Genomic DNA, 14,238 nt, shown 5'->3' with positions numbered 1-14,238 from the left:
GTTAATACAAGGCAAAGCACAGGGCAAAGCAATACGGGGACCTGAACACTAGCTTCCTAAACACGTAGAACAGGCCCCGCCCACCAGGAAAGAGAAACCTTATATACCCTGTACCTGTCTATGCAATATCCTGTTTCTGGGTGCTGGCCCTTTAAGAAAGGGTCAATGACCGCGCGCGCGCCCTAATGCGCATGCGCGAGGCCCGTGTGCCAGAAGCCAGTCCAGGAAGCGGTGAGGAGGAAGCAGGAGCGCCCGGCTGGGAGTCCCACGTCGCAGAGGAGCGCCGGGAGCGGGGAGCTGGACGCATGGAGGACGCAGGCGGGGAAGAGGAGGCCGGGACCGGAGTGGTAAGCAGGGGACGCCGCCGGGGAGCGGGGAGCGGGCCACGGGAACCGGAGGATGGGACCAGGGGACCGGGAAGCGTGACATAACCCTTTACATCTCGCTGTCAAATTCTGACAACGAGATCTATCAGCGCGCTACCACAAGGATAACTTTCCGACCCCCATCGGAAGTGTGTTGTGATCACGTGACGTCCTATGGTTGCCATGGTAGCACGGGGTCATAGTGATGACTCCTGTAGCTATCATGAGTCACTTTCTCTCACTGCTGGCAGAGGACAGTGTGTGAGACTAAAACAGCTTTTCTCCAGATCTGAGCTGTGTAGCTGTGATCTGGAGAAATGAAAGAGCGATCAGACTGCTGATTGTTATAGTTCCCTAGGGGACCTAGTAAAATAAAAAAAAGTTGAAAAAAAGTTTTAAAAAATTAAGAAAAAAAATTAAAAAAAACCTAAAAGTTCAAATCACCCCCCATTTGTTCCATTGAAAAGTAAAGGGTTCAAAAAATAATAAATATAAACATATTTGGTTTTTTTTTTAACACCTTAGATAAAAGTAAACCTATACATGTTTGGTATCTACAAACTCATACCGACCTGAGACATCACACCGCCACATCAGTTTTATCATATAGTGAACATGATGAATAAAATATCCCAAAAACTATTGTGCGATCAGACTTTTTTTGCAGTTTTTCCGCACTGAAATTTTTTTGCTATTTTCCAGTGCACTATATGGTAAAACTTATAGTTTCATTTAAAAGTACAGCTTGTCCCGCAAAATACAAGCCCTTTATGGCAAAATTGTTGATTAGAAATAAGTACTAGCACTTTCTTAAATTGGAGAGCACTCAGTGATCTGTTCTTGTGAAATGGGAGTGGTGCCTCAAAATACATAGAAAAGATTTCCTCTGCGGACCCAGCAGTCGTGCAAAAGTGTAAACTTTATTGGTACAATCGGTAGAGTTGCAGACAATGGGAGGAGGGTAAAAGCTAGAGATGAGCCAACCTCTAGAGGCTCAAATTTGGTTTGGTTCGTCGAACGAAGCCCGCGTTCGAATTCGGTTCGGCGAGCCGTTCGACGAACCTCTTGAACCCCATAGAAAACAATGGGAGGCAATCACAAACACATAAAAACACATAAAAAACACCTTCAAAGGTGTGCAAAAGGTGACAAACAACTCACAAGACAACACAAACACATGGGAAAGTGACAAGGACAAATACTCATGCGAAAACAAAACAGCTGGACGAGGAAAAAGAGGAGGAGACACAGATATAGGCAGGGCATATAGGCAAAATCCATCCACTTAGCTGTGTGTGTGTCTGTGATTGGCTGACATCCTTGCCCGCCCCACTGCACGCACGCTTAGGAAAAAAAAAAAAAAAGCGATCGGCATTCTCTCAGCACCACAGATCTAAACCGCATCCCCCCGCACACTATACGCTGAAATTTGATAATAGCGTGGATCACAGTGACTTACACTATTACAGTGAAAAGCCAGCTAGTAACTAGCTAGGCTTTTTGCTGATCGAACCGTTATCGAACGTAACACGAGCTATCGAGCTTTTAGCAAAAAGCTCGCGTTCGAGTTCGATCTCGAGCACCCCCAAAAATCACTCGCACATGAAATTGGCGAACCTCGAACCTCGAACATCGAACATCGCTCAACTCTAGTAAAAGCTATTTTACTGACCTGAAAAAAAAATAAAAAGTGTATGCAGCCTTTTCCTTTAAGTCAAACATGTCTACGTTTGTCAAGCTGGCTACGGCAAGACTCGAGAAATTATAGAAACGTAAACATGAGTCCATCTGTTTGAGGAATCTATGCCCTTGTCTGGCATAATCCTTGTGCAATCTAATAGCTGTTATCACATTTAGGCCAGCGTTACACTCGAGCTAGTCTTGCATCGCATCACCCGGCACGGCCTGTTGCTTTATTTGCGATTAACACACGTTCCAATGACTGACACTGGCACAATGGGGTGGGTGGGGAATGGGTGAATATTCATTTTCCATTAACTAGCCTACATGTGACTATAAACTTCCGGGGTTTACAGAAACACAACGGGACAATGTACGCTAATCAACATTACATATCCTAAAAGAGCTGTACAAGCCCTATTTCAGCATATACTATTATTGTATGGTGCGGAACTAGGGTTTATTTTTGCAGTAGGGCTTACATTTTAACCCCTTACGTTCTAGCGGTCATAGTGTTACTGCCCGCGGTCTGTTGCAAGCAGCTTACAGCGATCGGCACACATATCAGTTGATTTTTACAGCTGACATGTGTGCCTTCTAGGCACAATTGGAATCGTTATTTGCCCGTGCCTTTTAACCCCTTAAATGGCGCTGTCAATTCGTGACAGCGCCATTATAATGGTGACAACGGTAAACATTTACTCACGGCTGATACTGGAAGTCCAGTGACGTGATCACGTGACTTCCGGTGGTTGCCATGGTAGCACAGAGTCATGTGATGACTCCTGTAGCTCACATGACTTCCTGCCTCACACAGCCGAGAGCTGGGTGAAAACGAAACGAGCATATCTGCTGTTCACAGGTGTGTAGCTGTGATCAGCAGATATGGCAGAGTGATCGGATTGCTGATCCATATAGTCCCCTAGGGGACCTAGTAAAATAAAAAAAAAGTTAAAAAAAGTTTTAAAAATAAAAAAAAATAAAAAAAAATAAAAGTTCAAATCACCCCCCTTTCGCCCCAGTGTCTCAGATTAAGGACTAGTTTTTTGTCCGAAACGCGTCCACCTTACACGTCTTGTGATGCGTTCTTCATCATGATGGAGAATTTTATGCTTTTATGAAGTTTGGAATAAAGGAAAATTGATTTTTAACCAATCTACTGATCTGGATGCTGGATAATTTCCTACACTACACACTGCTGTCTGCAGTATTTCTTATGTATGTGCCCCTTTTTGTATGACATTATTGAAAGACGGACAATGCTAAATGGATAGCATCATTTATAGTAAACTTGTCAGGGGCATAGTCTTTGTACTGGATGTCCACTACTTGGACAACCCCTCCTTAAATGTATGAGTATCCTGAGTAAAATAAGAAAAGCTTACACTCACCTTTGACCCCAGCACCATGTCTCTAGAACTCATGTGACTTTGAGTGCTGCAGCCAATCAGTGGTCACTGATCAGCAGCTGCTTAAGCTGTTTTTTTGTATATATATATATATATATATATATACAGTGCCTACAAGTAGTATTCAACCCCCTGCAGATTTAGCAGGTTTACACATTCGGATTTAACTTGGCATTGTGACATTTGGACTGAAGATCAGACTGGAAGTGTGAAATGCACTGCAGCAAAAAAGAATGTTATTTCTTTTTTTATTTTTTTTTTTAAATTGTGAAACGTTTATTCAGAGGGTCATTTATTATTCAACCCCTCAAACCACAAGAATTCTGTTTGGTTCCCCTAAAGTATTAAGAAGTATTTCAGGCACAAAGAACATATATATGAGAACCGGGTTTTAGCCGCGCTAAAAAACCACTGTTGTCAGGATGTTAATTAAAAATCTCTTTTTATTGCAGCATTCCAACGCGTTTCACAGACATATTCCCTGAAGAAGGAGACGGTTTATGTCTCTGAAACGCGTTGGAATGCTGCAATAAAAAGAGATTTTTAATCAACATCCTGACAACAGTGGTTTTTTAGCGCGGCTAAAACCCGGTTCTCATATATATGTATATATATATATATATAAATTTTTACTACGTCTTCACGGAGCCGCTGCTTGAACCACGCGGACACTCATATGCTCTCTAAGGGGTTGTGACTGGCACAACCTCTCCAGGTGAGTGTACCTATTCATATCTTCACACGGTTATTACCGGGTAAGACCCTATTGCGCCTTTTGTTTCCCCTCTCCAGCAGGCGCAAAGAACAATGAGCTTCACATGTTTGGATTAATTATATCTTTTTTCAGCCTTTTCTGACTAATTAAGACCCTCCCCAAACTTGTGAACAGCACTCATACTTGGTCAACATGGGAAAGACAAAGGAGCATTCCAAGGCCATCAGAGACAAGATCGTGGAGGATCACAAGGCTGGCAAGGGGTACAAAACCCTTTCCAAGGAGTTGGGCCTACCTGTTTCCACTGTTGGGAGCATCATCCGGAAGTGGAAGGCTTATGGAACTACTGTTAGCCTTCCACGGCCTGGACAGCCTTTGAAAGTTTCCACCCGTGCCGAGGCCAGGCTTGTCTGAAGAGTCAAGGCTAACCCAAGGACAACAAGGAAGGAGCTCCGGGAAGATCTCATGGTAGTAGGGACATTGGTTTCAGTCAATACCATAAGTAACGTACTCCACCGCAATGGTCTCCGTTCCAGACGAGCCCTTAAGGTACCTTTACTTTCAAAGCGTCATGTCAAGGCTCGTCTACAGTTTGCTCATGATCACTTGGAGGACTCTGAGACAGACTGGTTCAAGGTTCTCAGGTCTGATGAGACCAAGATCGAGATCTTTGGTGCCAACCACACACGTGATGTTTGGAGACTGGATGGCACTGCATACGACCCCAAGAATACCATCCCTACAGTCAAGCATGGTGGTGGCAGCATCATGCTATGGGGCTGTTTCTCAGCCAAGGGGCCTGGCCATCTGGTCCGCATCCGTGGGAAGATGGATAGCACGGCCTACCTGGAGATTTTGGCCAAGAACCTCCGCTCCTCCATCAAGGATCTTAAGATGGGTCGTCATTTCATCTTCCAACAAGACAACGACCCAAAGCACACAGCCAAGAAAACCAAGGCCTGGTTCAAGGGGGAAAAAATCAAGGTGTTACAGTGGCCTAGTCAGTCTCCTGACCTTAACCGAATTGAAAATTTGTGGAAGGAGCTCAAGATTAAAGTCCACATGAGACACCCAAAGAACCTAGATAACTTGGAGAAGATCTGCATGGAGGAGTGGGCCAAGATAACTCCAGAGACCTGTGCCAGCCTGATCAGGTCTTATAAAAGACGATTATTAGCTGTAATTGCAAACTAGGGTTATTCCACAAAATATTAAACCTAGGGGTTGAATAATAATTGACCCACACTTTTATGTTGAAAATTTATTAAAATTTAACTGAGCAACATAACTTGTTGGTTTGTAAGATTTATGCATCTGTTAATAAATCCTGCTCTTGTTTGAAGTTTGCAGGCTCTAACTTATTTGCATCTTATCAAACCTGCTAAATCTGCAGGGGGTTGAATACTACTTGTAGGCACTGTATATTCTGTCAGAGAGGACATATGCTCTCACAGAATAGTAAAAGCTGCAGTCGGTTAGTCAGTGCTGATTGGCACGAGAGTTCAGGTGATATAAGAATGACCTAGCACCGACATTGCTGGAACAGCATAAGGGCAGAAGGTTAGTGTACTTTAGTTAGTGTACAGATACTTTACTAGGACACTTATAAGAGTTTGTCCAAGGAGTGTACAGTCACTTTAATGTCTCACTACAAAGTATTAGGAACAAATGCCAAAGAAATACATATTCTATAATTTTTGTTTGTTGCAATGCTTTATTATTTTGAGATCTCTGTTATAATTATCAAGATTATCTACAAGGAATATATTTACATTTTTATTTCTTCATATTATTGTAATACACTGCCCCTATTGGACAAACGATCAGCAAATTTGGTTTCCAGTACCATCTCTATGCTGATGACACCCAACTGTACACATCTTCTCCTGACATCACCCCTGCACTATTACAAACTAGTACCGATTGTCTGTTCCACTGTCTCCAACATCATGTCCTCCCTGTATCTAAAACTGAACCTGTCAAAAACCAAACTTTTCCTGTTTCCTCCCTCTCCTAACCTTCCGAAACCAAATATTACCATTTCTGTGTGTGGCTCTACCATTACACCCCAGCAGAACACCTGCTGTCTTGGAGTTATAGTTGACTTTGATCTCTTCTTCACTCCCCATATTCATTCACTTGCTCGGTGATGCCAATTCCATCTCAAAAACATCTCTAGAATTTGTCCTTTTCTTACCGTTGACTCTGCAAAAACTCTTACTGTCGCTCTCATTCATTCTCACCTGCATTATTGTAATTCTTTACTAATTGGTCTCCCTAATACTAAACTCTCCCCTTTCCAATCCATTCTGAATGCCGCAGCTAGGATCATTTTCCTCTCCAACCGCTTCACTGATGCCTCTGCTCTGTACCAGTCATTACACTGGTTGCCTATCCGCTAGAGAATCCAACATAAACTTATCATTCTCACTCACAAAGCTCTCCACGGTTCGCACCGCCCTACATCAACTCCCTCATCTCTGTCTATCACCCCACCCGTGCCCTCCATTCTTCTAATGACCTAAGACTGACATCCTCAACAATTCGAACCTCCTACTCCTGTCTTCAAGATTTCTCAAGAGCTGCGCCTATAGTCTGGAACACACTACGAAGAACAATACGATTAATTACCAACATCCACACCTTTAAGCGGGCACTAAAAATACATTTCTTTAGACTAGCCTATCACCTCACCGCCCTGATCTAATCTAGTCCCTTTCTGCCCTTCATAAAAAATGTACTTCCAATTCTTGTCCCCTGTATCTTCATGTACTTTTTTACACTCTGTATAAATTCTGGCTGGCGACCGGTCCTTGCAGCTGGTTTTGAATCCCCTATTAAATCGATGGCTGGACCATATATGACAAGCTTCCCCCCCATTCACCTTTTGTGTCTCCCCTATTTCCTCATAGACAGTAAGCTTACGAGCAGGGCCCACTCCTATTGGTATCTTAAGTTTGTTATTTTGTATTGTCTAATATTATCTGTACATGTCCCCTCTGAATTGTAAAGCACTGCGGAATATGTTGGCGCTATAGAAATAAAGCTTATTATAATTTAGAGTTTCTGAAAAGCTGGTGTGTTTTCAGATACAATATTTTCCTATAAATCTTCTATATCATTGTGCATTTCTAACAATCAGATCCAATAAAATCTCATAATTGATGCTGATTTGGTTTGAATTCTCTACATGTGAGAAGTCTAAGGCTAGGTTCACATTTCCGTTGTTTTCCATCAGTCACATGCGTTGCTTGACGCTTGTGACTGATGCATTTTACAACGGATGACAAGAATAAGAATTCATTGTCGGACTCCGTTGTAAAATGTGGGAGAGAGAACGATCAGCTGATCGTTCACAATAGCCGGCCGCCGGCTTTTGAGAGCGAACAGATGATCTCCCAGCGGCCGGCTAATGAGAGCGATCAGCTGATCGCTCTCATTAGCCGGCCGCCGGGTGATCAGCTGATCAGTCACAGCAGCCGGCCGCCGAGTGATCAGCTGATCGCTCTCATTAGCCGGCTGCCGGGTGATCAACTGATCGCTCACAGCAGCCGGCCGCCGGGTGATCAGCTGATCGCTCACAGAAGGCGGCCGCCGGAAGATCAGCTGATCATTCGGGCACCGAGAGAGAGCATGTGTAGCGAAATCAAAAGAAATCCACTGCTCAAAAAACGCTACATGCTAGGTTTCTGCCACCCGACGGTATGTCATTCCATGACTGATCAGTCGGGTGTAGGATGCAACGCAGCGTCATCGGTCACAATCCGCCACTCATACAAGTATATGGGAACAACGGAATCCTCCAAATGTATTTCGTTGTTTACCAGAGCCGCGGATTGTGATATGATACAAATTGACGGAAATGTGAACCTAGCCTAATACTTTAAGTGAATCAAACACATGGGAGGACGGCAGTGATTGACACCCACATGTGTAACAACTGTCAACAAGAAAACATTGATCCCAATGATTTACCGGTAACTCTTAAGACACTTCTGTTAATGCTAACTTTAGCACAAAGGCATATAAGCAAAAATAATGTTTTTAATTGTTGCTAAAATAATTTAGATATGTGCTACCACATAACCATAACAAACCAGCACAATAAAGCTAATATTCATATTGATTTATGCTGCATTGATTTAAGCACTTTTTATTTATCTTCCAAGTAACTACCTATTTTTACTGCTTTTATTTCTAATGTTGGATGCAATGTAATTACCCTTAAGCCTGCTTTACACGTTGCAATTTCGCATACGATATTGTATGCGATCGTAACCGCCCCCATCGTATGTGCGGCACGTTCAATTTGTTGAATGTGCCGCACAAATGATTAATCCCCATCACACGTACTTACCTTACATACGACCTCGATGTGGGCGGCGAACATCCACTTCCTGGAGTGGGAGGGACGTTCGGTGTCACAGCGACGTCACGCGTCAGCCGGCCAATAGAAGCGGAGGGGCAGAGCTGAGCGGGACATAAACATCCCGGCCACCTCCTTCCTTCCGCATTGCTGGCCGGGTGCCGCAGGACACAGGTAAGATCTGTTCATCGTTCCTGGGGTGTCACACAATGCGATGTGTGCTACCCTGGGTACGATGAACAATCTGACGTTCAATTCTAGAGAAATGAACGACGTGCGTGTGATGAATGTTTTACCGTTCAATCGCAATCGCACGTACCTGTCACACACTGCAATGTACCTTACGATGGCGGATGTGCGTCACTTACGACGTGACCCCGCCGACACATTGTAAGATACATTGCAGCGTGTAAAGCGGGCTTTAGATATGGATTTTAGTAGCTCAAAAAGTGAGCGCTTACATGATATATGACAATATCATTGGTAGCTTTTGCTCCAAATAATCCTCTTATTCTGCTGCTCTTACAAAATATAATCCAGTTAATTGTTTTTGCCATTTGGGTTTTGCACTGCAAAGCTGAGTTTTTGCCCAAATTTCTGCCACAAAAAGGCAGCATTTTGAACTGCATAGTGCGGTTTAGAAACCAAATTCCCATAGACTTTGCTTGAAAAGCAGAACACATCCATTTTGGCATTAAACGCTGCAGTTGAAAAAGCAGCAAAAAAGCAAGTAAAAAGCAAAGTGCGTTCTTACCCTTAAAGGAGCCATATCTGAAGGGGTGCTGTTAGTTTTGTGGCTATGGTCTTTATTCTGTACAGGGACCGGTTTGGTGCAGACTAGAGATGAGCGAACCGGTCGCGGTTCGGCTCGAGGTTGGTTCGCTGAACGGACCTCCCGTTCGAGTTCGGTTCGTCGAACGTTCGACGAACCGAACTCGAACTGCATAGGAAACAATGGCAGGCAATCACAAACACAGAAAAACACCTAGAAAACACCCTCAAAGGTGTCCTAAAGGTGACAAACAACTCAAACACATTGGAAAGTGACAAGGACATATACTCATGCGAAAACAAAACAGCTGGACAAGGAAAAAGAGGAGGACACACAGATATAGGCATGGCACGCCCTTCTAAAATCATGTAAAACACCGCAAGGTGACTCCAAGCGGAGTCTCCATTTTTTCCAAAAATTGGGCCACACACACACCCACCCCTTCAGTGGCAGCAGTTGTGCCCCAGTTGTACACTTCACAGCTACATTTGCATCAAGCACATTCAAAAATACGCCATTCTTATCCGTCCCCAGGATGACACCGGGGTAGGTAGCAAAGTCTTTCCTGATCCCAGCTCTGTTCATCTTGGCTTCTTTTAAAAACACATCAAGCAAGGGTTACTCCAAGCGGAGTCTCCCTTTTTTTCCAAAAATTGGGCCACACAGACACCCACCCCATCAGTGGCAGCACTTGGGCCCTAGTTGCAAACAGGATGTTTTGATTTGCATCAAGCACATTCAAAAATACGCCATTCTTATCCGTCCCCAGGATGACACCGGGGTAGGTAGCAAAGTCTTTGCTGATCCCAGCTCTGTTCATCTTGGCTTCTTTTAAAAACACATCAAGCAAGGGTTACTCCAAGCGGAGTCTCCCTTTTTTTCCAAAAATTGGGCCACACAGACACCCACCCCATCAGTGGCAGCACTTGGGCCCTAGTTGCAAACAGGATGTTTTGATTTGCATCAAGCACATTCAAAAATACGCCATTCTTATCCGTCCCCAGGATGACACCGGGGTAGGTAGCAAAGTCTTTCCTGATCCCAGCTCTGTTCATCTTGGCTTCTTTTAAAAACACATCAAGCAAGGGTTACTCCAAGCGGAGTCTCCCTTTTTTTCCAAAAATTGGGCCACACAGACACCCACCCCATCAGTGGCAGCACTTGGGCCCTAGTTGCAAACAGGATGTTTTGATTTGCATCAAGCACATTCAAAAATACGCCATTCTTATCCGTCCCCAGGATGACACCGGGGTAGGTAGCAAAGTATTTCCTGATCCCAGCTCTGTTCATCTTGGCTTCTTTTAAAAACACATCAAGCAAGGGTTACTCCAAGCGGAGTCTCCCTTTTTTTCCAAAAATTGGGCCACACAGACACCCACCCCATCAGTGGCAGCACTTGGGCCCTAGTTGCAAACAGGATGTTTTGATTTGCATCAAGCACATTCAAAAATACGCCATTCTTATCCGTCCCCAGGATGACACCGGGGTAGGTAGCAAAGTCTTTGCTGATCCCAGCTCTGTTCATCTTGGCTTCTTTTAAAAACACATCAAGCAAGGGTTACTCCAAGCGGAGTCTCCCTTTTTTCCAAAAATTGGGCCACACAGACACCCACCCCATCAGTGGCAGCACTTGGGCCCTAGTTGCAAACAGGATGTTTTGATTTGCATCAAGCACATTCAAAAATACGCCATTCTTATCCGTCCCCAGGATGACACCGGGGTAGGTAGCAAAGTCTTTGCTGATCCCAGCTCTGTTCATCTTGGCTTCTTTTAAAAACACATCAAGCAAGGGTTACTCCAAGCGGAGTCTCCCTTTTTTTCCAAAAATTGGGCCACACAGACACCCACCCCATCAGTGGCAGCACTTGGGCCCTAGTTGCAAACAGGATGTTTTGATTTGCATCAAGCACATTCAAAAATACGCCATTCTTATCCGTCCCCAGGATGACACCGGGGTAGGTAGCAAAGTCTTTCCTGATCCCAGCTCTGTTCATCTTGGCTTCTTTTAAAAACACATCAAGCAAGGGTTACTCCAAGCGGAGTCTCCCTTTTTTTCCAAAAATTGGGCCACACAGACACCCACCCCATCAGTGGCAGCACTTGGGCCCTAGTTGCAAACAGGATGTTTTGATTTGCATCAAGCACATTCAAAAATACGCCATTCTTATCCGTCCCCAGGATGACACCGGGGTAGGTAGCAAAGTATTTCCTGATCCCAGCTCTGTTCATCTTGGCTTCTTTTAAAAACACATCAAGCAAGGGTTACTCCAAGCGGAGTCTCCCTTTTTTCCAAAAATTGGGCCACACAGACACCCACCCCATCAGTGGCAGCACTTGGGCCCTAGTTGCAAACAGGATGTTTTGATTTGCATCAAGCACATTCAAAAATACGCCATTCTTATCCGTCCCCAGGATGACACCGGGGTAGGTAGCAAAGTATTTCCTGATCCCAGCTCTGTTCATCTTGGCTTCTTTTAAAAACACATCAAGCAAGGGTTACTCCAAGCGGAGTCTCCCTTTTTTCCAAAAATTGGGCCACACAGACACCCACCCCATCAGTGGCAGCACTTGGGCCCTAGTTGCAAACAGGATGTTTTGATTTGCATCAAGCACATTCAAAAATACGCCATTCTTATCCGTCCCCAGGATGACACCGGGGTAGGTAGCAAAGTCTTTGCTGATCCCAGCTCTGTTCATCTTGGCTTCTTTTAAAAACACATCAAGCAAGGGTTACTCCAAGCGGAGTCTCCCTTTTTTTCCAAAAATTGGGCCACACAGACACCCACCCCATCAGTGGCAGCACTTGGGCCCTAGTTGCAAACAGGATGTTTTGATTTGCATCAAGCACATTCAAAAAAACGCCATTCTTATCCGTCCCCAGGATGACACCGGGGTAGGTAGCAAAGTCTTTGCTGATCCCAGCTCTGTTCATCTTGGCTTCTTTTAAAAACACATCAAGCAAGGGTTACTCCAAGCGGAGTCTCCCTTTTTTCCAAAAATTGGGCCACACAGACACCCACCCCATCAGTGGCAGCACTTGGGCCCTAGTTGCAAACAGGATGTTTTGATTTGCATCAAGCACATTCCAAATCCACAAGCATTTACTCTCCCCAGGATGACACAGGGGTAGTAAATTCCTTCTGGATCCATGACTTGTTCATTTTGATGAACGTCAGTCTGTCCACATTGTCACTGGACAGACGCGTGCGCTTATCTGTCAGCACACACCCAGCAGCACTGAATACACGTTCAGAGACAACGCTGGCAGCTGGACACGACAAAATCTCCAAGGCGTAACTGGAGAGCTCTGGCCATTTTTCTATGTTTGAAGCCCAAAAGGAGCAAGGCTCCAGTTGCACAGTCATGGCATCGATGTTCATTTGGAGATACTCCTGTATCATCCTCTCCAGCCGTTGAGTATGTGTCAGACTTGTTGTCTCTGGTGGCCTTGCAAAAGAGGGTCTAAAAAAATTATGAAAAGATTCCATAAAATTGCTGTTACCGGCACCAGATACGGTCCTACTGGTACGGGTAGACTGGTGAAGATGACGAGACCGTCCCATGTTTGTCAAGTTACAACTGGGAGATTCCCTCCCTGCACCTGCACGGTTGTTTGGTGGAAAAGCCGAGCTAAGATCGAGTAACAGCTTCTGCTGATACTCCTGCATACGTGCGTCCCTTTCTATGGCTGGAATTATGTCACAAAATTTGGACTTGTACCGGGGATCTAATAGTGTGGCAATCCAGTAGTCATCATCACTTCTAATTTTGACAATACGACTGTCATGTTGGAGGTAGTGCAACAAAAAGGCACTCATGTGTCTTGCGCAGCCATGCGGACCAAGTCCACGCTGTGTTTGTGGCATAGAGGTGCTACCCGTTCTTTCTTCCTCTGACATCTCCCCCCAACCTCTTTCAACTGAAATTTGACCAAGGTCTCCCTCATCCGCTGAGTCTTCCATGTCCATGGACAGTTCGTCCTCCATTTCTTCATGTTCTCCTGCACCTTGCTCAACATTTCGCCTGCTACTATGCGCCCTTGTCGATCCCTGTTCCCCATGGTCCCATGCCTGCTGCGTTGGTGATGATGAACGTCTGGACCTTGGTGATGTTGTTGTCCCTTGCACATATGAATCCTCCTGTAGTTCCTCCCCTTCATGTTGTCCCACCCCCTGACTCCGAATAGTGTTTAGCGTGTGCTCCAGCATGTAAATGACTGGAATCGTCATGCTGATAATGGCATTGTCAGAGCTAAACATATTCGTCGCCATGTCGAAACTGTGCAGAAGGGTGCATAGGTCCTTGATCTGAGACCACTCCATCAGGGTGATCTGCCCCACCTCTGCATCTCGTTGGCCCAGGCTATACGTCATGACGTATTGCACCAGGGCTCTGCGGTGCTGCCACAGTCGCTGTAACATGTGGAGAGTTGAATTCCAGCGTGTCGCCACATCGCATTTCAGGCGATGAACCGGCAGGCCGAAAGACTTCTGTAGCGATGCAAGTCGCTCAGCTGCGGCGCTTGAACGCCGGAAGTGAGCAGACAGTTTTCGTGCCCTGTTCAGAAGGCCATCTAGGCCGGGATAGTGTGTTAAAAATTGCTGCACGACAAGGTTCAACACGTGAGCCATACAAGGTACGTGTGTCACCTTGCCCAGGCGAAGGGCCGCACCCAGGTTTGCAGCATTGTCGCACACGGCCTTACCAGGCTGCAGGTTGAGTGGAGACAACCATTTATTAAACTCGGACCGCAGAGCTGACCACAACTCCTCAGCTGTGTGACTCTTATTACCAAGACATGTCAAGCTAAAGACCGCCTGATGCCGTTGCGCTCGGCTGCCAGCATAGTAATGAGGCGTGCGTGATTCCTTCTGCGCAGTGAGAACGCTGGTGGCCTGACCAGGCAGGCTTGGGGCGGAGGTGGAGGACCC

Source organism: Anomaloglossus baeobatrachus, chromosome 3 (genome assembly GCF_048569485.1).
Source record: "Anomaloglossus baeobatrachus isolate aAnoBae1 chromosome 3, aAnoBae1.hap1, whole genome shotgun sequence".
NCBI lineage: Eukaryota > Metazoa > Chordata > Amphibia > Anura > Aromobatidae > Anomaloglossus > Anomaloglossus baeobatrachus.
This window is presented reverse-complemented; position numbering follows the sequence as displayed.